Source organism: Aegilops tauschii, chromosome 3, assembly GCF_002575655.3.
Source record: "Aegilops tauschii subsp. strangulata cultivar AL8/78 chromosome 3, Aet v6.0, whole genome shotgun sequence".
NCBI classification, from domain to species: Eukaryota; Viridiplantae; Streptophyta; class Magnoliopsida; order Poales; family Poaceae; genus Aegilops; species Aegilops tauschii.
In genome coordinates this window covers 45,399,692-45,421,513 of record NC_053037.3, presented here as the reverse complement: position 1 = coordinate 45,421,513, position 21,822 = coordinate 45,399,692, and the positions used below count along the sequence as shown (strand labels likewise).

The 21,822-nt window shown below is 43.3% G+C and overlaps 3 long non-coding RNA genes across 6 annotated transcripts; 2 read left to right on the top strand and 1 right to left on the bottom strand.

Annotated features, from left to right (window-relative positions):
* The first annotated feature begins 184 nt into the window (after positions 1-184).
* Positions 185-1,045, top strand: LOC141042248 (uncharacterized). Its single transcript, XR_012204157.1, has 2 exons — positions 185-389; positions 764-1,045. It is a non-coding gene; the product is annotated as an uncharacterized lncRNA (long non-coding RNA).
* Positions 1,046-2,830: 1,785 nt separating this feature from the next.
* On the top strand, positions 2,831-6,751 carry LOC123497509 (uncharacterized). 2 transcript variants are annotated; one of them, XR_006671348.2, is made up of 3 exons: positions 2,831-3,445; positions 4,329-4,617; positions 5,327-6,751. It is a non-coding gene; the product is annotated as an uncharacterized lncRNA (long non-coding RNA). The 2 variants fall into 2 exon arrangements; XR_006671347.2 differs by having other exon boundaries at positions 4,306-4,617.
* Positions 6,752-7,922: 1,171 nt separating this feature from the next.
* LOC120976429 (uncharacterized) lies at positions 7,923-10,505 on the bottom strand. Of its 3 annotated transcripts, none has more exons than XR_005771850.3 (4): positions 10,068-10,505; positions 9,066-9,730; positions 8,575-8,631; positions 7,923-8,280 (listed from the first exon to the last, which is right to left on the bottom strand). It is a non-coding gene; the product is annotated as an uncharacterized lncRNA (long non-coding RNA). The 3 variants fall into 3 exon arrangements; XR_006671714.2 differs by having other exon boundaries at positions 9,066-9,170; positions 10,068-10,498; XR_012204154.1 differs by lacking the exon at positions 10,068-10,505 and having other exon boundaries at positions 9,066-10,060.
* Positions 10,506-21,822: the final 11,317 nt, after the last annotated feature.

Here is a 21,822-nt window from a genome sequence, read left to right as displayed (position 1 = left end):
GGCCTCTTTGGCTGATAAGGTTCTGTTTTCTGCAATAACCTGTTTGGATATAACATCTCCTAAATGGGTTTCATGTAAATGTACAACCTGAAACAAGCATGTGTGTTCCTGTGATGTTAATGGCATTCTCGTTTGCTTATTATACTCTTCAACATATGCATGGTTAATACCTGCCTCCCCATCCCAGTCCATTATGCGATTTTTATTTGTTCTGTTTCCTCCGGGAATGAACTGATTCCAGTGAAATATTTGCAAGAATCCTGTTCTAAACTTGAATAGTAATGTCTGGGATTTCGGCTTGGTGGTGAGGTGCTTGAGGTCGTGTCTCCGCGTCAGGACCCTCTTCTTGAGCATGCCAGTACTTCGTGGTGGCGAGGTCTGTCTCCAAGGTAGACCCGTTGTTTGATTATTAAATACCAATAGGAGCCGGTCAGTGAACCAGTGATGTAGCAACATTCAGGCAAGCATTGTTCTATGCATTTTCATCGTGGTAGGTGGTTTTGAGCAAAGCTTGGGAGAGTTCAAACCAACAATACTCTTGCATTTTTTGAACTCTGTGAAATATGCAGTAAAACTCGGTTGCAATGTTTATCATTGGAACGTCAACTAAAATATTGCATTACTAGCTTCATGGGTATTAGTTTTCTGTTCTTTCTAAATGAAGCTTTCACGTATTTTCACTCAATGGCAAGCAGTGAACTAGTAAACTCTGTTCTATAGAGTCATACTGGTCATCTTCACTCATTTTCAAGTACTATTACAGAGATTTCACATATCCTGCTTGACCGGACAGCGGTGGTTGTGAAGTCTGTCGAGCAGATGACCATGGTGGGGAGGCGGGTGTTGAGCTGCTGATGGAGGCACTACCCAACCCCTATGCTTTATGCATGTTTCTTTGTGAAAATCGTGATTGCTGGTGATGTTCAAGTCGAATGACATCTTGATTAGGTAGATTGCTTTACTTTTGAACCGCCTGAACTATCTGTAATGGATCATCTAGATATCATCATGATTAATATCCTTTCTTCCACTGTCACTTCTCTTACACTCATGTGCATTGCTGCGGATGTTCCTGATGCCTGCATGAAGCCAACCATTATTGTCATGCAGATGCGTTAACCTAATTAGTGGCGCACCATAACGCCTCAGGAGGCGCCACCAGGTGGCGCCCCATTCACTAGTGTCCTTTGTAACCAACAACGTGATGAAACTCTCTTACACATGCTCTGGGACTGCAACTACGGTCACAACTGTTGGCAATCCCTTATGCCTGAAAGGCAAAGAGGCACTTCTGTTTATGAGGATTCCATGTAGCCGCCAGCAATTTGCCAAAGCCCTTTGCTATGGAAACTGTATCATACGCTGATCATGCGAGCCCGGGCATGAGCGTCGTGGCCATCGTATGCCGCTGTTTGTAGCTACTCTGTATTATTTCTTTTCTCCCCTCCTTAATACACTGACACACAAGCCTTTTGCGTGTTCGCAAAAAATATTTGGATTCAAAGAAATGAAAAGGTTTTCAGACACATCCAACCTTCTGTTCAAAATTGACGGTTTGCCCTAAAGAAGGATCTTCATCTTCTTCAGCATAAGATGAAGGCCAAACATTCCACATTGTCTTACAGTGGATAGCAGATAACTTTTAAACTTGTCAACATGATACCTACAACTGGCATTGGCTGAGGTGTTTGTAACCGATCATATAGACTTTCATTAGTTTTTGATCTGTTTTTAACTCCCCCTTATACCATATTTATTATTAATGAAATGTTTACCATAGAACTATTGTTCTACGGTTTGCGGTTCAAAAAAAAAGAGCCAGCAAGGAGGTGGGGTTCACGAAGCACACGTTCGACCATGACAACCCCCAAGCATGTGTCCCTGTACCGGATGACGGGGCGACAAGGTAAATACCACTCATGAGATGTGCGAGCTCTGGCGAGGAGGATAAGTATAACACATATTTTTCATTAGGGACACGAGGATTTTGTTTCTCACGTTGCAACGTACAAACACATTTATTTGATTAAAAATAAATAGATTTCAAAAGACATGTGTTATATTTTAGAGACGTGCATTGCACGTGCACGCTTACTAGTAGTTATATGATTTCTAGGCACCGCATCACGTTATTTTTGACTTTCCTTTTTTGCATTAATGTGTAATTCTTACATTCAAGACACAGATTCCTGAGGGAGTATTAATGGCATGCAATAAAATTAATTAATCCATTAAATAAATGCGTATTTTTTTTTGCCAAAACAATAACTAGCTGCCATCTTGCACTATATCATGTATCTCTATTCCTAATGTCTGAGTTGGCGAATAGTCTCCATGGTTTATTTTTGCTGGGTTTTTTTCGTCCCCTCCCCCCACCCCACTGATTTATTTTCGCGCCACTCTCTCACACAACGAAAAAAATCTGAACGGATCAGAACTTTCCATGCTGGCGTAAATTAATTAGTAATGTCTTGATGTAAAAGAATCAATAACGATCAATATATCTAAATTAATTAACCTTACCTTAAATCGCTCAATCATATTAATTAGGAAATAAATAATCGATTTTAAGAAAAATCGTTCAATCACATTAATTAGGAAACAAATAACCGATTTAAAAAAAATCTCTACTCCTAATATACGACTTGGTAGTCTCCGTTTTATCCGATTTTTTTGTCTCAACCTTGCATCTTGGTCTGGTTTTTTTCGTCGCTCCTCCCACCATCCCACCATTGTAGTACGATTTTTTTTCGTCTCTGCACCTCCTCTCTCGATCTACCCCTCCCGACCCCTCTTCACATGATGCACTCCCGGCCCTCTCCTCCCCTCCTCTGTCCCCCGCTCAGCCACCTCCACCACCCCCACCCTTCTCTCCATCGCCGGATTCGCTGCAGATCATCAAGGTTCCACGACGCGCGCGTGCTCGTCAAGGAAGCGTCTCGTGGATCTGCGCTCGTGCGGCCACGATGGAAGGGGCTCGAGGTGGCCGCCTGCCGCCGCCGAAGACCAAGCCCCCACCTTGTCCAGAATTGCATCCTACGCCATGTTCCAGTGAGGAAGGAGGGGCGACACAAATAGGGTCCTCACCCAGCCGTGCGATCGACCACTACGACGCGGCCGTGCGGTGGGCAGATGCGATGTTGCGGCAGCGAGGTGGGGGCGACGGTGTTCACTCGTGCGGATCACAGCTGGGGTGGCCCGATCTGGACTTGGCAGGCCTCTTTGACTGCAGCCGGAGCTCGATGGGGCATGGCACTGGTCTTGGCCGAGATCCGCCGCTGCCTATCGTCTTCAATGTCCGTCAGTTCTTTGCTCCCCCGATCCCACTACCCTCCATGGCGTCATCTCCTGCGAAGGTCGCCGTTCATCCTCAAAGATTGCCGGCCTCCCTTGCGCGGGATTGCCGCGATTGTCCACCAAGAAAGACATCATCGCTGCTGCCGTGGTAGGTAGCCGACCACCTCCTCTTTTATCTTCTTTTTTGTAATTGCATGGTGTACTGCATGGCATATTGATAATTTTTTCTCCTCCATCCACGCTCGCCTCAACACCGCTACCATAATATTTGGTAATTAGTCAATTTGCCTGAGGAGGCTAGCTGGGCGAATTATTGTACATATTATGTGTGGAGCAGGCTGCAGGGACTGTGTCCACCACCTCTACATGCTGGGATTCCTCTCATAATATATTTCGAGTGATTCGCATAAGGCCATCGGCCCATACCTCGCCAAGGTAATCAGTAATCACGGCCGCCTCGACGCTGGTGGTGACAGATCCTAATCCTTCCCAAGCATCAGTAAAGATTGATGTGGTCTGTTTATTAAGTTGTATGTGTTTCCTTTACCTGCATTTTTGTCTCCTTTTAGTTTACGGTATTGATGTGTGAATCAAGTTCAGGATCTTAGACGATGTTGTGAGTGGTGTAGCCCAAGCTTGGTTTATTCATTTGTCTTTCTTAATTCTGTTATTGATATTCTTTGCGTCGTGGACGACCTTCCGGATAGTTATATATACCTCACCAAACACAAATGGATGAGAATATCAACTAAGGAATACAAAAGTTGAAGGCCCATGATAGACAACAATGATGTATCTTTTAGGTTATTGAGCAGGTCATGTTTTTTTTTTCTTCTCCAAATATTTTTAGATATCTTGAGGCTTTTGCATCTTTCTACGTGCGATCTATGGCGCTCAAGGTCATGCTGACTGTTGTCATCATTATGTGATTTCAGTTTATATATAATTCAGTCAGAGGCTTTATCCATGATGAAGATAAAGTGCTGATGAGTGTTGTGTGTTTCACAGGTCTGATCCTATTGCCTTGGTAGTTGGAGCGGCATCGTGGCATTGCTTGTGGTGGTGGTGGTTGGCGAGCACCTGGAGCCGCTGTACTTGCTAGAACCATTTAACGGGAGCAGCAGCACGCAATGGGAACACAACCTCGATGTCAGGGTGGTCCTGTGCATGTGCTCTAATAAGTCGACGTGCTCTGCGAACTTGCCCACTGTCTCCAGGATAGCTACGACATGCGCCCCCGACTGAGAGCCGCCCCTCCTTATCCCTCTACTCTCACCGCCGCCGTGCCCAGCCGCACCCACTATGTTCTACAATATTGCGGTGAGTTTTTAATCACCCCTGCCCAATTTATCTTCATTTTTTCAAAGATGCAACAGATTTCATCCAAATTATTACGAATGGGGAGTAGAGATTAATTTTTTTGGAGATTCAAAATGGTGTCCTATAGTGATGACCACTATCAATGCTTTGATCACATTTTGCACATAGTATTTCTCTTCTGCTCAAAATCGAGTGAAACCATTTTGCTATTAAGTGATGTGATCAAAGTAATTTTGTACTCCCCTAAAAAAGGTTTGTACCTGAATTAATGTACTTATGAAAAATATCTACTCTTTGAAGTATTTAAAGCAATACAAAATTAAGTACTGAGCTTAAAAAAGAAATTAAGTTATGTTCATGGATTTGATGACCAAATACTAATGAAAATGAACATAGATTACAAACCTGGAACATTCCAACATTCCTTCGAGCTAGGGGATTTCATAATCGAACCAACGGAATGCAAGGTGAGGATGAAAGCTACAGGGAAGTAGGGAGTAAATCAAATCAAGTGTTCCCTTTTCTGTACTGCAATTGTGGTTATATTATTGGTGTATAAATCTGCACAGAAACTGCATTTGCTATACCCTATATCTGAGCTAACATCATTTGCTTTCCAATTGCAGCTTTAGATCATGCGTTTATGTCAAGTTTCATTTTTTCTTAATCCCAGTTTTGTGCTAATTATCTTTTGTTCTTTGATGGGCAGTTGTATTGCCGGCTGATGCATCCATGTGCTAATCTGCTGGCAGAGTTGAGGGAGGGGGCCAGCTGCCTGGCGGGTGCACCCGCGAGCACAACGTGGAAGAGCCTAACAGTCCATCCGCTACCAGCTTACTCGTCGATTCTTCGATCGTCGTGCTGCTCCGTGCAGCCGCTAGCTGGTGAAGGCAGTGTGCATAAGTAGTATTTCTCATGTTTATTGTATCGATCAACAGATTGACTGTCAGGTCCTTCCCTACAAAATCTTTAGAAAGAAAAAAACTACAAGGGAAGTACATATGAAAATACTGCAGTCTGCAGTTAACATCTCTTTTGCCAGTTTGGTATAACTTTTGTGGTTGTTTTATTATCCATCGAGACCCATGTTTGATCACCATAGCTACATAGAAGAGCAGACCATTGATATGTACAGTATCATTACTATTTTAGCAGACATGAGTTACATTGTCATCTTTTCATGAAGAAGTGATTAGTGTGAAGAAACCCCAATTTTAAAAATAGTGACAGTTCAGCATCATAAGGATGCCAAATTGACATAAGTTTATGATTGTTTGTCAGAAAGAAATTTATACATGTGGTTTTTATATCTGTGTGAATGTATCTCTCCTGATCTATTTGTAGTAAAACTGACTTTGGTGTCGTGGTTTTTCTCATATTTTAGTGCTAAGTACTACCGTGAGGACCTTGGAAGGAGGTTTATTTGTTTATTAATATGTGCAGGTGACCACGAGCAGGATGACCACTCAGCGTTTAATACTGTCAAATCCTTCTACCATAGAAAGGTATGAGGCACGCTTAGCAAGGATGAGCACTCGGCGTTTGCTATTGTCAAATCCTTCTAACACATCAAGGTCTGCCAACGTTATATATTTTCTTAACAAGGAGTTAAGAAGATATTGAGAATGGTAAAAGACATTGTTTTGGACAAATATTATGAGAATAAATTATTTGGTTTTTCCCTTGGGTTTAAATAATAGTACTTCAAATTTTTAGGTCTATAATTAAAGAAAACTTAATTTATGCACCTGTGTTCTTCACTTTCCATCTACTTGGTTGAATAGAATCATGTTTCATCTACTCAGTGAATGGCTTGCTTGTTCACGTGAATGCTTTCCATCTACTCGGAAAACTGCCAGGAGCCATCACTGAAGCTCTATCTGAAGATTACTGAAGATTTGGACACTTGTACGTCCATCCACAGCTCCATACCTCTTCGCTGCGGCCATTTACTGTGTAACCGACTATGTAACCATCCATCTCTGATCCTAGGGTCCTCATATCTTCTTGCTTTGTTGTTCTGTTTTTGGGATATATGAGCTGTGTAAGCCAAAGGGCAGGAATATGTTATCTCTTGTATTTGGGCTGAAGCCTAGACGCTCCATGTTCTGGCTGGCATAAAGAGGATGTTTGGATTGTGACCAACAGTTACCATGCCAATTTTTGGCGTTGACTGCAGTCACGGGCTAGCGTTTCGTTTGGATTGAAGCCCAAGTTTTGGAGCCTCGCCAATATTTTGGTCGTAGCTACCGATTCCTTCGGGCTGCTATACCTAAGCACTAGCAAAACATGGGCGGGCAAATCCTATGCCAAATTTTTGGTGTGCCCTTGATTTGGCGGGGCTGACCTGGGCGTAAACCAAACATCCCCGAACTTCCTTATAATCTTGTAAGTTCTAGCGAGCGGCATTCATCTAAGAGTTGTAAATCTGTGTGACAAGCTGAGCCTCCCTTGTTTCTAAGTGTTTCATGTCCGAATCTCCCTATGTTCCCTGAATTCTCTAGCCAAAGCTTGTCAATTGATATCTAGATGGATGAATTCTCTATGTTCCTTGTATTTGGGGAGCCCGGACTATCCAGATGGATGAATTTTGGGGAGCCCGTTGGGCGTTCATTTGATGTCTGAACACGCCCAAACATACGTGGGAGAAATAAGCTTCGACCTTCGAGACGACCTTAATCATTTATTTGGTTTATTTATATGTCTTGTAGCCCGTAGCAACGCATGGGCATTCTAGTAGTGTTTATAGGACGTGACTAGCAATCGCTTGGGCGCCGGTTCGTGTCATCCAGCGCTCTGCCATATATGGGAAATGCAACCGGTTCCTTCGTACATGTTTTTAATAAAGGAAGGTCCTTGGTCCCTGCCACTACTTTTCTGCTGCACATCACTACTAGAAATCCACGTTTTACCTAGGGCCATATACCCTAGGTGAAATGCAAAAAACCATAGGGAAAGACTTTACCTAGAGCTTGCCCTAGGTAAAGAACCCTAGGTGTAGTATAGTCCGGAAAGAGGTCTTTCCCTAGAGTGCATGAGTCAAGCTCTAGGGAAACCATCTTTACCTAGGGGCGCAAACCCTAGGGAAAGATTGTGGGGTCCATCTAAATTATGCCACCCCCAACTTTCCCTAGAGATCTTTCCCTACCAGATGTTTGAAAATTACCCTAGGGATACATCATATTCATACCTTTCCTATACAAAAATATGCAATTTGAATAAAACTTCAAATTCAAATTCATATCTACCATAATTAAAATAATTAAATTCAAATAATATTTCAAATTTATAAATCACATCCAAAATTCATCATACACATCAAATTCATAATGAATGAACACATACATCAGATACATGGTCAACTTAAAGCCAAATTCAAAAAAATAGCCTATAGCTGAAGTTAGTTATTGCAAGTAGAACACCTTGACCAATATGTACAAGCAATGTTGGTCACGCTGAGTATCAAAAATACTTGTTACAACATGCTATCTATACATGTACCCAAAATCATTAACTCTCAAGAGGTTGCCTTCCCAGGAGAGACAAAGCTGAGTGAGTTAGTTCCAAATGCATTATCAATAAAAATCCAACCGTCCCTGCAACACCTGCGTCAGGCTCCAGATTCAAATCTTGGGGAGAAGCATCCAAAGTGACATTATGGTCCTGAAATTATGTTGACAAGCAGTTTAGCACATAGTTATGAGGCTTGAATATTCTGGTAGAATTTTGGTAGCATAATCATAATTTGCACAATATGGACTGGAGAATGTAAACCCTCCCCACAGCCCACATAGCCCTGGCAATGAAAATATATGATCATGCTTCGCACGGAAGCAGCAGAACCATACATATCACCACACATAATGCTTTGCACATCGCAGAAGCATGCATTTGAACATCAGAATTGCAGGAACATACAAAGTTTGTATAATCCAAAGTTAATTTCAGAAAACGTACATGATCTGCATGTTCCTGAGCACACAAATTTAGTGGTTCTTGGCTCGTTTCAAGGATCTGCAAGATAAGGGCCCGGTTGTGAAAATATACATGGGCATGCTCATGTAAATCAACTTGTACATTAGCCGTGTCTCAAATAGATTAAAATACATACATGGCCAGTTAAGCGATGTGTTCCGTATACACTACTCATATCATGCTTACTCTGTTCTATAGGAAAAACAAAGCAAAGGAAAGGATAGCTCTATGGATTAGTGTTCCCTAGTTCTGTAAAGTTTCAGCTGAATTTAAGCTGCAGAAAATAGCAGAAAAGAAACTATGCAATCAAAATATACTAAATCTATTGATATGGTATTCATAGCTCCCAATTACAATAACAAAGGTAAAATAATTTGCTAATACTCCATTAGATGTTGATTTTATGCATGGAAACGAATTTAAGCAAATCATCACTCTAAAATCTATAACTGACAGAAGCAAAATGGTCTTACACCCGTGCAAGAGCATGTACATATACTGGTGAATCTGCATCCCAAGTTGATGTTGCTTCTCCAAGCTAGAAAACAACAATGTAGTCTCTAAACAATCCTTGGTACCTTTAAATCACGAAAACATTCAGTCAGGAAATATGTTTTAGGTTAACAAAAAGGTAGTGCAGGAGAGACGACTACCAAGGATATCATTCCAAGTCATAGCAAAAAGGTAGTTAAGCACAGAGAGTAAAATCACAGCCAAGAATTTCTTAGGCAATTTAGGAGCGGAAGGAAACAAAGAGCTGATCTTTAGTGATTAACTCAGTGCTCATCTTTAATTAGTATTTTGGTTCAGTTTCATTTGTTACAAAGTAGCTTATATATAATTAATGTTAGAAATGTATTTTGTAATCTAATGTGGATAAGATCAATGTAATTATCTATGTTCTCAATATTCTGCAAAATCTAACTTGTTTAAGTGGACGGCGTTCGTGAGCATCTGCGAACAGAAAAACTAACATGGTTGTTAAAGTAACAAAGATAGTGCAATTTTTGCTTCGCGGATATGCAGACGCTGTCCGCTTGCATCCCTTACAGTCGTATGATTTTGTATTTGATTTTTTGTTTTATCTTTGCCCCTCCTTAGATTTCTTTCAAGCTCTGCCACTGCTAGCATGGTCAACCTGCATCATAGATACCATATATCTGTCTTTAAATCTGAACTTGAACTAAAAAGATGTAACTACTAGATCTTTTATGTGAAAGTGCTACTTTTAAGTTCTGGATCTGGACAAAACGTGCAAGCTGAAACACCTAAATTGATAGACATCTACTACTAAACCTGCAGAAAAAGACGTGCAAAGGGCAAACTGATATTCTGCCACAACGGCAAGCTAGCCGAAAGCAGCAGTCAGGTAATCTATGCATAATTTCTTAACAAGCAAATCACAAATCTGCACACCGAACACATAAGAACATATACATCTACCTAAACCAGAGAGCGGGAGACAGGGAGAGAACCTTTGGAGAGAAGTCGAGGTGGTGGATGCGATCTTGATCTAGCGGCGAGGTGGATGCCGTTGTCCTCGCCGTAGTGCTCGAGGTGCAAGAGAGGAGGGGGCCGTCAGGGAGGAGCTCGTCGGGAACAACCGCGTCGAGGAGGAGCTCGAGGTCGAGGTGGCGTTGAGGAGGCGACGGTGGTGGCGGCAGTCAGATCCGCGCGAGGACATCGTGCCCACCGCCAGATGGTCCGCCTTGGTCACCGATGTGGTAGAGAAGGGAAAGAAGAGGCGACGCAGCGAAGCAGGGCCGGTAGGGGCACGGCGGGGTGGTGGCGCGCGGCGGGCCATGGAGATTTGGGAGAGGAAGATTGCGGACAGAAGGGTGGGGGGGATTTTCTCCGGCGGCGGCGAACGCTTTGAGGCACGGGTGAAGGAGACCTAATTTAGTCAAAATTTTGGCATTGCGCGCCCTTTCTCCCTTCGCTATCTCACTGCAGAGTGGGCCCTGGGGGATGAAAGGCGCGCGCGTCGACGCGGGATGCCATCTCTTCGTGTTTTTGGGATGGATGGTATGCACGTGGCACCAGGAGTTAGGAAATTTTATTTTCCAGTTTTTTTTTTCAACAGAAATGTCTTTCCCTAGAGGGGCACTGTTCATTACTTTTCTTTTCCTTGAGGAGATTAATAAGATCTAGGTGAAGGCCTTAACCCTAGGTAAATCATGGATGTCTAGTAGTGCATATGACCCTGTTACGTGATTCTGCGTAGATCTTGTACTCACGCATTTATTTGGAGTTTCAAGAATTCTTAAAAGCCATAACTTTTGATTCAAGCGTCGAAATTCAGTTCTGTTTTCATGGTTGGGTTTCTCATGACGAGTTCTTCGAAACTAGATCCCATATGAGTATGTTTCGTCAAAAAAATTTGAGGGCAACTTTGAGTGTGACGGAGGCAACTATCGTGCTAAAGGGAAGCAACCTCTTCTTTTTGTCCTAGTAGGATTACCTAATAGGCTGGTTTGCGTAAAAACAAAAAAATCACCCAAAACATAAGACCCCTTTAGTGCTACATACAAAGCAACTTAACTCACTATGTGTATCTATGAATTTCGCTAATATTATCCTAACTTGCGTATCATGGTGGCTCAGTTGCCTATTATTTAATGGTTAGTTGCCTATGGTTGATGTTTAGTTACCTTTAAATACTATAAATGCCTAGCATTGATGGCCAGTTGCCTACTATTGGTAATTAGTTGCCTATCATTGTTGCTCAATTGCCTAACTTTTCAAACCTACAATATTTTTAAGTGGTTTATCATTGTTTTTCTAAGTTGCCTACAAACACTCTTAAGTTGTCTAGATTCACCACCAAGTTGCTACCATAACTAGAAAAATCAGACACAAGAGTATCAGCGGTAGACAACTTCATAATATTATAGGCAATTTATAAACAACGACATATGAGCATGAACAATGGGCAACATAGAAGTATCTGTGAGGAAGCTAGGAGAATGTTAGAAAAAATTAACCAGGACAAAAAAATGTAGTGAAGTTGCTTATTTTTAGCACTAAAGTTGCCTCTAGTAGAAAGTAAGTTGCTTCTGAAGGTGATGTGATGTTATCTATCTATGTTTTGAAGCTGTTCTCTATTACTAGCTAGTTGCTTGTTGTTGGTAATCAGTTACTTTTAATGGAGTGAAGTTGCTTGTGTTTAACACAAAAATTGTCTCATCTAGCATCAAAGATACTTTTTAAAAGAAAAAAAAACCATCAAAACATATTCATGTAGGGTTTAGTTTTGAAGAGCTTGTCGCGGCGTGGATAGCCAACACCCACGTGCTTGGTAGCATTTACGAGAAGACCCGTAGAAAAGGAAAGCACACAAATCCCATAACCTCCATTCATAGTTTCGAAATTTCAAATCGTCAATTCAAAAAAAATTAAAAAGAAAATTGCAATCATGATAGAATACTTCGATCCAACAACAACTTTTCAACATTGTAGGCAACTTAGGTCCCATAATGGACAACTTCCATAGTATTATAGGCAATTGATTATCACTCATAGGCAACATCGTAGCGACGTACGCAACTTGATTTCTAGGGTAGACAACTTAGAAGCCATGTTAGACAAGTTTCCACTCTACGGTGAGCAACTTTCATAGCACGATAGGCAACTAAACAATTTACAACTTACTTTGTGATGTATGCAACTTGAAACCATGGTAACCACCTATTACACTGGTGCACATAGCTAATTAGGAGGCTATTGGACGAATTGATTTATGCACACGGTGAAATTCATCTAGCATCAAAGTTGCTCATGTTTAGTACTAAAGTTGCCTCATCTAGCATCAAAGTTGCTCATGTTTAGTACTAAAGTTGCCTCATCTAGCATCAAAGTTGCTTTTAAAAATAATCATTAAAACATATTCATATGAGATCTAGTTTTGAAGAGCTCATCATGAGAAACCCAGTGGTGAAAACGGTTCTTCATTCTAACACTCAGTTCGAAAGTTGTAGCTTTAAAAAAAAGAAATGGAATAAATAGGTACCGTCAGCACATGCATGCGCACATGCATTGGCTATCCACATGCGCACACACACACGGTCCGCATGGACTGGCATATCATCTTATGTGTTAAGTAGTCACATGTGTTGGTACATGCATGCATCAGACGGCTCTCGTGTGTGTGCTTGGGTTCTCGTTGTCGTGTAGCGCGTGCGCTCAGCACAGCCAAATCGTGCAGCTGCACGATGTAGAATTTAGGATGTTTATATATTCCCATTCTACCTTAGCCCCTCACAACAGAAAACACACAAATCCAAACTAACTTATTTCTTATAAGGTATACTGATGGCAAAATCTTCGCAGATGTTTGTCACCCTCATGTGCCTTGTGCTTCCGTGCACCAGCCTTCGAGTCCATGGTATGTTTATCATATTCAATCTTATGATAGATAAACTGATTTGTTTGCATAAATAATCAAATTGGGTGTTGTCGTATTGATCAATCAGTTTAGGTGTTTTTGACTTAATAGTACATATTGTATTTCTTTCTTTGTTTGATGAGTTCTTAGTTTGTTCCTTAGGGTTGTGTCTTGTGGTGTGTTTGGGTCAGAGTGAGTTTTTGCCCTCACCCTTGTACATATTTCTTTCTTCTTATTGAAATAATAGGCAGCTCTCCTGCGTGTTTGAGAAAAAAATGAAGTTTGCGTTCTCCTGCTATGTACGTACAAAGAGATGTCAGCGAGATATGATAATGCTTTGGAGGCGGAGTTAGCGTCGTGCAGAGAAAGGGTTGGCGTTGGCGGTGCATCGGACCACCCTACCTATTTTGGTTGAGATGGATAGTGCGGAGGCGGTGTCCATGATCACGGGACGCGAGGTGGACAGATCGTTGCATCGTGCACTCATAGAGGAGATCCACGGGTTGGCCGATCTTGAGGCTAGAAAGATTTGTTTTATACATTGTAGTCGTTCTCAGAACATTGTTAGCCATGAGCTGGCCGCTTATGGCCTAGTACGCCGCGCACCGCAGTTTGGCTCGCTGCCGGGATGGACTTCATTGTAAGCTGAAAAAATAGAACTCTTCCCCCGTTTAACACACTGTCCTGAAGCTTCCCCATAAATCCTCAAAATATCATTCAGTCGTACAACACTCTGGGTATTTGCACTAATGAAGATTAAACCATCATCTGCGAAGAGTAAATGGGTGACCCAGGGGGACCTGTAACTGACTCGTATGCCTCTGTCAATAAACCCGGCATTATAAAACTTCAGCAAAGAAGAGAAACCCTTCACACATAACAAAAATAGATATGGGACGCCGGATCACCTTGCCTCAAGCCGCGAGCGGGAGTGAAATATGGTAGTAGCTCTCCGTTGACACGAACAGAGAATCGAACTGAAGGTACACATCTCATGATCAACCGAATGAAGACCATGCTGAAGCCTAGCTTTGTCAAGATGGCCTCCAGAAAATGCCATTCAACTCGGTCATAGGCCTTCATCATATCTAGTTTAATCGTGTAAGCAAAAAATTTCCCCTTCTTCCGTCTTTTCATTGTGTGCACACTTTCATATGTTCGAATAAGCCACGGCGTCTGGTGCTGTCGGGCTCGTCGGGCGCGTCGGGTGCGCGCGGGACGTGCGGGACGCTCCGCCGTGGCGACTGTGCGTGCTGCGTGAAGCTGCGCGTGTGCTGGAGAATTAGTTGGTGCATGAAGTAGTAGGCCACGTTGAGACGTGGAGTTAGTTTTTAGATATGGCTGTGAGGGCTGGAGAAAAATGTAGTATTGTGTACACCAAGGGAATGGCCTCACGGGAAAGCTCTTGTGGTCTCCCTTGGTACATGTGTGTGTGTGTTTCTTCTTGTCTTGTGTGTTCTTATGAGACACCATGAAAGAGAGAAGAGAGAGTTGTGCGAGAGGAGGAAGAAGAACAGCAGCGCTGCGAGGATGAGGCGGCGCCATCAATTGGTATCAGAACGACCAGGTTCGAGGGGCGGCCGTGGCGTGCGGCGGCGTCCGCGGCGGACATGGAGGCATCGGCTGCGGTGCGCGGCAAGTCCGCACCGATGCAGTGTGATGCCGTGCGCGCGACGAGCAGCGGCGGTTGCGGAGGCGAGAAGGTCGCGGAGGACCTGCATGGTGGCGCAGAGGCCACGGCGGCTCAGCGCGACGACCGTGGGGGCGCAGTGGCGCATGGCATGGAGATGCGGCGTGTCGGCGGAGGCCGTAGCGGCTCGGTGCTACGTCATGAAGCGGCGTCCGAGAAGACTTGCGTTTGAGCGCGTTGGCATCGACGGTGTTTGTCGCCGAGGGACGCCAGGCATGTGTCGCCGGCAGAGAAGAAACTCGGCGTATGTCGCCGGAGACGTGGCGGAGGACGGTGCGACCGGCGTCGGTGCGCCGGGTTGGGTCCGCGGGCTGGGTCGCGGTCATGGCGACGACATCGACATGAGCTACTCCGGCGACGGCGAGGCCGTGGCTTAGGGGTGTGTTTTGGAATAAGCCATGGCGTCTGGTGTTGTCGGGCTCGTCGGGCGCGTCGGGTGCGCGCAGGACGTGCGGGATCGTCTGGTGCAGTCGGGCTCGTCGGGCGCGTCGGATGTGCGCGGGACGTGCAGGACGCTCCGTCGTGGCGACTGTGCGTGCTGCGTGAAGCTGCGCATGTGCTGGAGAATTAGTTGGTGCATGAAGTAGTAGGCCACGTTGAGACGTGGAGTTAGTTTTTAGATATGGCTGAGTCGTGCTGGTTGTTGGAGTGATTCCAGGAGTAGGATAAGGCCTGATAGTGCATGCATAGGTTAGTGGGATTAGTTGCCCGAGAGAGGTGGCTGGCCGGTGCGTGTATGGTCTTGTATATATATGCGTCAATGAGCAATGAGAAAAATGGCCGTGAGGGCTGGAGAAAAATGTAGCATTGTGTACACCAAGGGAATGGCCTCACAGCAAAGCTCTTGTGGTCTCCCTTGGTACATGTGTGTGTATGTGTGTTTCTTCTTGTCTTGTGTGTTCTTATGCACCATGAAAGAGAGAAGAGAGAGTTGTGCGAGAGGAGGAAGAAGAACAGCGGCGCTGTGAGGATGAGGCGGCGCCATCATCATATGCCATCAAAACATTATCAATTATCAGGCGTCCGGGAACAAAAGCACTCTGCTCTTCACTTATGATCTCATCCATAAAAGCTCTCATGCGGTTTGTCACACATTTAGAAGCGATCTTGTATAAAACCGAACATAGAGCGATAGGACGGTATTGCGAGATGGACTAGGGAAACCGTACCTTAGGGATCAAGGTGATGGAAGTTTCGTTCAACCCTATAGGTAGTTCCCCTCCATTCAAGAAATCCAAAACTACCGCGATCACCGCGTCATCTAGCAAACTCCAGTGTCGCTGGTAGAAACCCACAGTGAATCCTTCTACCCCCTTTGCCTTAGAGGGAGCCATCTGGAATAAAGCTGTACGTACCTCTGCTGCACAATAGGATTTTGTAAGTTCCACGTTCATGTCATTGGTGACTTTGACTGGAACATGATGAAGAATCTCGGTTGCGTCTGTGAACCACTGGGATTCGTATAAGTTCCGGTAAAAGGACTGAACCTCACTCTTATCCTCTGTTTCATTAGCGCACACGGAGCCATCCTGACGGCGTAGCCCTTGTATTTTATTTATTCGTTTGCGTTGAGCTGCTTGCGCTTGAAAATAAGCAGTATTGTGGTCGCCGTCCCTGAGCCAGGGCATATGAGACCGCTGCTTAAACCAAATCTCCTCTTGGTGGAGAGCAGAAGGCAACACCGTTAGCATGGTCAATCAGTACATCCAGCATGTAACACAAATCTGTAATTTAAGTAGTTTTTTACTTTCCTTAATTGCATTAATCTGTATTAAACTTACATGCAAGACACAGATACCTGAGGGAGTATTAATGGCAGGCAATAAAATAAATTAATCCATTCAATAAATGCATATCTTTTTCGGCGCAAACAACAACTGGCAGCCATCTTGTGCCATATCATGTATGTGTATATATTCCCATTCTCTATACCTTAGCCATTCACAACAGAAAACACACAAACCCCAAAGTGAATTCTTCTTCTTTCTTATAAGATATACTAATGGCAAAATATTCACAGATGTTTGTCACCCTCATGTGCCTTCTGCTTCTGTGCAGTAGCGATCAAGTCCATGGTATGTTTATCATATTCAATTATTCATACCAATCTTACCATTCCATATAAATCTTATGGATAAACTGATTTGTTTGCATAAATAATCCAATTGGGTCTTGTTGTATTGATCAATCAGTTTAGGTGTTTTTGACTTGATAGTACATATTTCTCAGTTTTTTCCTTAGGGTTGTGTCTTGTGGTGTGTTTGGGTCGAGTGAGTTCTTGCCCTCACCCTTGTACATATTTCTTTCTTATTGAAATGATACGCAGCTCTCCTGTGTGTTTGAGAAAAAAAAAGAATTTTGATTTCTCCTGCTATACGTACAAAGAGATGTCAGTGAGATGATGTAGTGTGTGTGCACACTTAGTTTATCAGGTTAATCTTCACCCAGAAGAAATATAATTATGTATGTATGCTATATGATGAACAGGAGGAGCGGGGCGCCAACATCAGTACACGCAACATCCCAGTACAGCCAGCAAGAAGGGTTCTACCAGCAACATATTTTCCTCAGACAACCGTATCAAGACAGTGCGACCTATGTCACTGCAGCCATGATCACGAGAAAACTTGAGTGCCGGTTGTACACCCGTGTTCATTTTCGCGTGGAATGGGTGCCTGTGGTATCCGTGGCGCTGGAATTACGATACGACATAAGATACATCTATTTTTTTTCTATACATACGATTTTTCCTTTTTTACTGACATTACCATGGGCAGCCCTTCCCCACGAAACTGAACACGGGTGTACAACAGGCACCCATGTTTAATATTCCAAAATTTCAAATTTTTTTAAATTCCTAATATTTTTTATACTATATCCATATAGGTGTGTGTGGCATCCGAGAGCCACAAATCCTCTTCTAGGTCTATTGGTCTTTTCTTTTCTTTTACTTTTTTTTAGTAAAGGCAGCACTGGTGACAAAACATGCTTGACTCTTCAATGGCCTTGGTCATAGTGTCGCGTGTGTAATCTGAATCTTCTGTCTGTTTTTTGGGTAAAATTTGGGGAAACTAAAAGGATTACCAGCTGACCAAGTCATCAGCTTCAGAAATCACAACAATGACTTTTGTTGCAATTTCTCGAAACTGTACATATCTGCAAAAAAGAAAGAAAGAAGGAAAATAAAATCTCGGGCCGATCCCTTTTCTATGGCTGAAGAGCCTCATGGCGGAAACTAGTCAGAACATATTTGAAACCAGTTCAGAGTTGATTCTTGTCCGGTTTTGCAAGTTCGAGGTTGTAAAATAGTCAGTTTTGGGATTGTATCTTAGACTTTGGTGGCAATAGGCCCTGTTCGGATTCATTTCGCTCCGCAGCTCCGTCCCTGGAGCGGGCGGAGTGGCGCCGAACGCTGCAGCTCCTCGGAGTAGGAGGAGTGGAGCGGAGCTGGATTTAGTTTAATCCGGCGGAGTGGCTAATTCCTAGCTCCGCGGGCGACTCCCTGTGACCTCCCGCCCGATCCAAATTTCTCTCTCTCCCGCAGTGACTCCCTGGCCATTGAACCCACTAGCGCTGCTCCCTGCACCTTCCGGCCGGAACCACCCACTAGCGATGTTCCCCGCTGAAATTGGAGTGGACTCAATTGCCAAACGTGTTATCAACTCCCTATTTGGCGGAAGGAGCCATCAGTCCAGGAGTGGGGAGTGGAGTCAAGGATCTGAAGGAATGGACGGGATCCGAACACACTCTCGGGGTTGTAATATGTACTTCTCTTTTACTTTTCTTTGCATATATTCTTATGTCTTGATGAGTGCTACCCAATTTGAGTCCCACAACCTCTTGGAATCTGTGACCTCACTGTAGCCTAGGATTGTGGTGAACGGCCCTAGTCATGGTATGGATGCCCAATGGGATGCATTGTCAATGCACTCGATCTACTTGTTGTCACTGTCAAGGAATCCCTGCGCTAGCAAGCTGATTTATATATTGGGTGAACACTCCATCTCATCCTGCTTTTCTATGTGCACTAGTAGAAAACATGGTACTAGTCTCGGTTTCAGACGGCCTTTAGTCCGATTCCGAAACCGAGACAAAACAAATGGGACTAAAGCTTAAAACCTTTTGTCCCGGTTTGCTTACGAAACGGGACAGAAGGGGCTCCACGTGGCCGCTGCGGGGCGCCCACGGAGGAGGACCTTTAGTTCCGGTTGATAACACCAACCGGGACAAAAGGCAGCCACGCATCAGCAGCTTGCAGATGCTGGGTTTTTATTTTATTTTTTGAAGGGGGAGGGGATTTAGGGGTTTTGGAGGGTTAATTTAGGGGTTTCATATCATGTTAGCTAGCTAATAAAGAAAAGTGACCTCTCTTTCTCCGTGCTTGGTTGACGCTAGCTACACTACTAGGGAAAAGCTTATAGGCAGACGCTTACTAGTAGCGCGGGTTTATAACTCTCGCTACTGCTACTTACTAGTAGCGCGGGTTTTTACCCCTCGCTACTACTAAGTTGATACTAATAGCGCGGGTTTTTAACACTCGCTACTACTAAGCGGTCTCTACCGTGCCCTCCCGGGGCATGCCATAGTAGTAGCGAGGGGTACAAACCCACGCTACTACTAAGTTGATAGTAGTAGCGCAGTTTTATACCCCTCGCTACTACTAAGTACGAGCTAGGTGAAATCTCCATATCCTCGGCCGAATCCCTCCTCTCTCCCTCACTTTCCCCTCTCACTTTCCTCCTCTCTCCCTCACTTTCCCCCTCTCTCCATGGTGCTCCTGCCCAAGAACATCTCCTCCTCCATGGCACCCAACGTCTTCCTCCTTGCATCACTGGCGTCCAGGAGCTCGCCCGTCTTCCCCCTCGCCTCCATGCAACCACGGCGGAGCACCTCACCACCGGTGAGCAGCCCCGATGCGCCCTCCATCTCCTTCCTTTCTCCCTTGGTTCTCTTTTTCCCTCTCCCTCTCCCTTTGGTTTTACTCACCTCTCATGCCCATGCCTGCACAGGTCGTTGACATGGACAACTAGGAGTTCTCCGCCTTGACTGCGAAGAGGATCCTCACACCGTCGTCTTGCTCTACACTGGATCCGGCCCTCTCCAAAAGTTGTCGCCAGATCTAGTCTACCACTGCCCGTCCACACCTCCGGCGACGCCTGTCGTCGCTGGACCGAACCATTGACACCATTGACAACATGCACGGGGTCGAGATTTTTTTTTTGGTTTTTGAAATTAACAGTAGTAGCGCGGGTCACAGACAGGCGCTACAGATAATTAGTAGTAGCGCGTGTGAAATCTGCGCTAGTACTAACACACGTACTAGTAGCACGGGTGGCACCCGCGCTACTACTACGAGTTAGTTGTAGCGCCGTAGTAGTAGCGCGGGCACCCGCGCTACTACTAGGCTTTTTCCTATTAGTGCTACTATACATATAGAGAGAACTCGACACGCTATCTAGTAAGCAAATGAAGGAACCATTAATTATACAAGATTGTCATGAACATATACAGAGAGAAGTGACCTCTCTTTCTCCGAGATTGGTCGAACAACAAGTTTTCGTATATCTATCCGACGCTACTACATATATACAATATAACATCTCTTACAATCCCTAACATCTAAAATCCATTTCATTTCCACATGGTATTCTCCGTCTTTATGTATGACGTGGTCAAGAAAGAATCCCGCCAATTCCTCTTGAATTGCTCGTAACCGATCATGTGGTAGGAGTTCATCCCGCATCTGCCATATATATATATATATATATATATATATATATATATATATATATATATATATATATATATATATATATATATATATATATATATATATATATATATATATATATATATATATATATATATATATATATATATATATATGACAAATGTTTCCTACAAACAGTGGTAGTTACCACCACAGGCGTTTTGTATGTTGTATGTAGTATCTGTCGAAATCAAGAGTATGTACGTGTAGTATGTAGTATATAACAATGATTAGGTAGTATATATACTAATTTTTAGGTAGTATATACCATGTTTTGAGTATGCTCTTTTTTACGTACAAATATGTACGTATTCACAAATATAACAAAAACTATGGGCTCATATGCAATTTTTTCATGTAACTTGTTTTGAAATATCTTATATATATTATACGAATATATTTAAAATAATAAAGTAGTATATATAGTACCACATGGTAGTATATGAGACATATGGGGTGGTAGGATGGATTTTTCCTATATATATATAACACAATTGATGGTAATAAAATAAAATTGTGAATATTGTTTACGTGCTTCATATTGTTTGTCCGAGTAGACCCATTGAGAGGTCGAGTTGTAGATGAACTCGCAAACGTAGTATCCACATAAATTATTCCCGCCTTCCTACCACAAGCATTTTACGAGAAATAGACTTCAATAAAACTGATAATCAAGCATGATAAATGGTATTGATGCAACTAGAATCAATGAGAGATGTGCGGAACTAGCTAGTACTACTTACTTTCGGGTGTGTAAATCGCAGCTCCCTCTGCAGACCCGGAACCATTCCGGTGAACTGTTTCCAAACCCTGCCAGACAAAGAAAATAATTACTTGATATCAGGAAATGAACGAAAGTGGCGCTATGGTGCGATAATGATCGATTGAACTTACTTCTAGAGCATTGCAATCATGTCCGCATACTCCTGGGGATCTTTATGTCTCGAGTCTAAGACAGTTACTACTCCCTGGTCAAGCTTAATCTCTAGCAGAATAAAGTGGAATCTGCATACGCATAACTCATCAATTACATTACTATAACCTCGAGTAAGCGAAACCGAATATGCAGAAGACAGTAACACTCACTTGAAGTTGTAAGGAAAGTGTATTTTCCCTTTGTTTTGATTTTTAAGTAACGATTGTAGCAAGTTGTCCTCAGTATCTTTGACTCTGTTTTTAACCGACCATTCATTTACGGTATTTGGGTTAATGAACCGAATGTCATAGATTTGTCCTTTTTTGCATTCGACGATCTTCAATCTGCATAATATAGTGAGGATAATTATATATACATGCAATAAAAGAGCTGAGCTATAGAGACTTAATTACAGAAGTAATACTTACAGAAAGTAGCAAGTCATGAGTTGTTTGTGGAGGACATCTTGA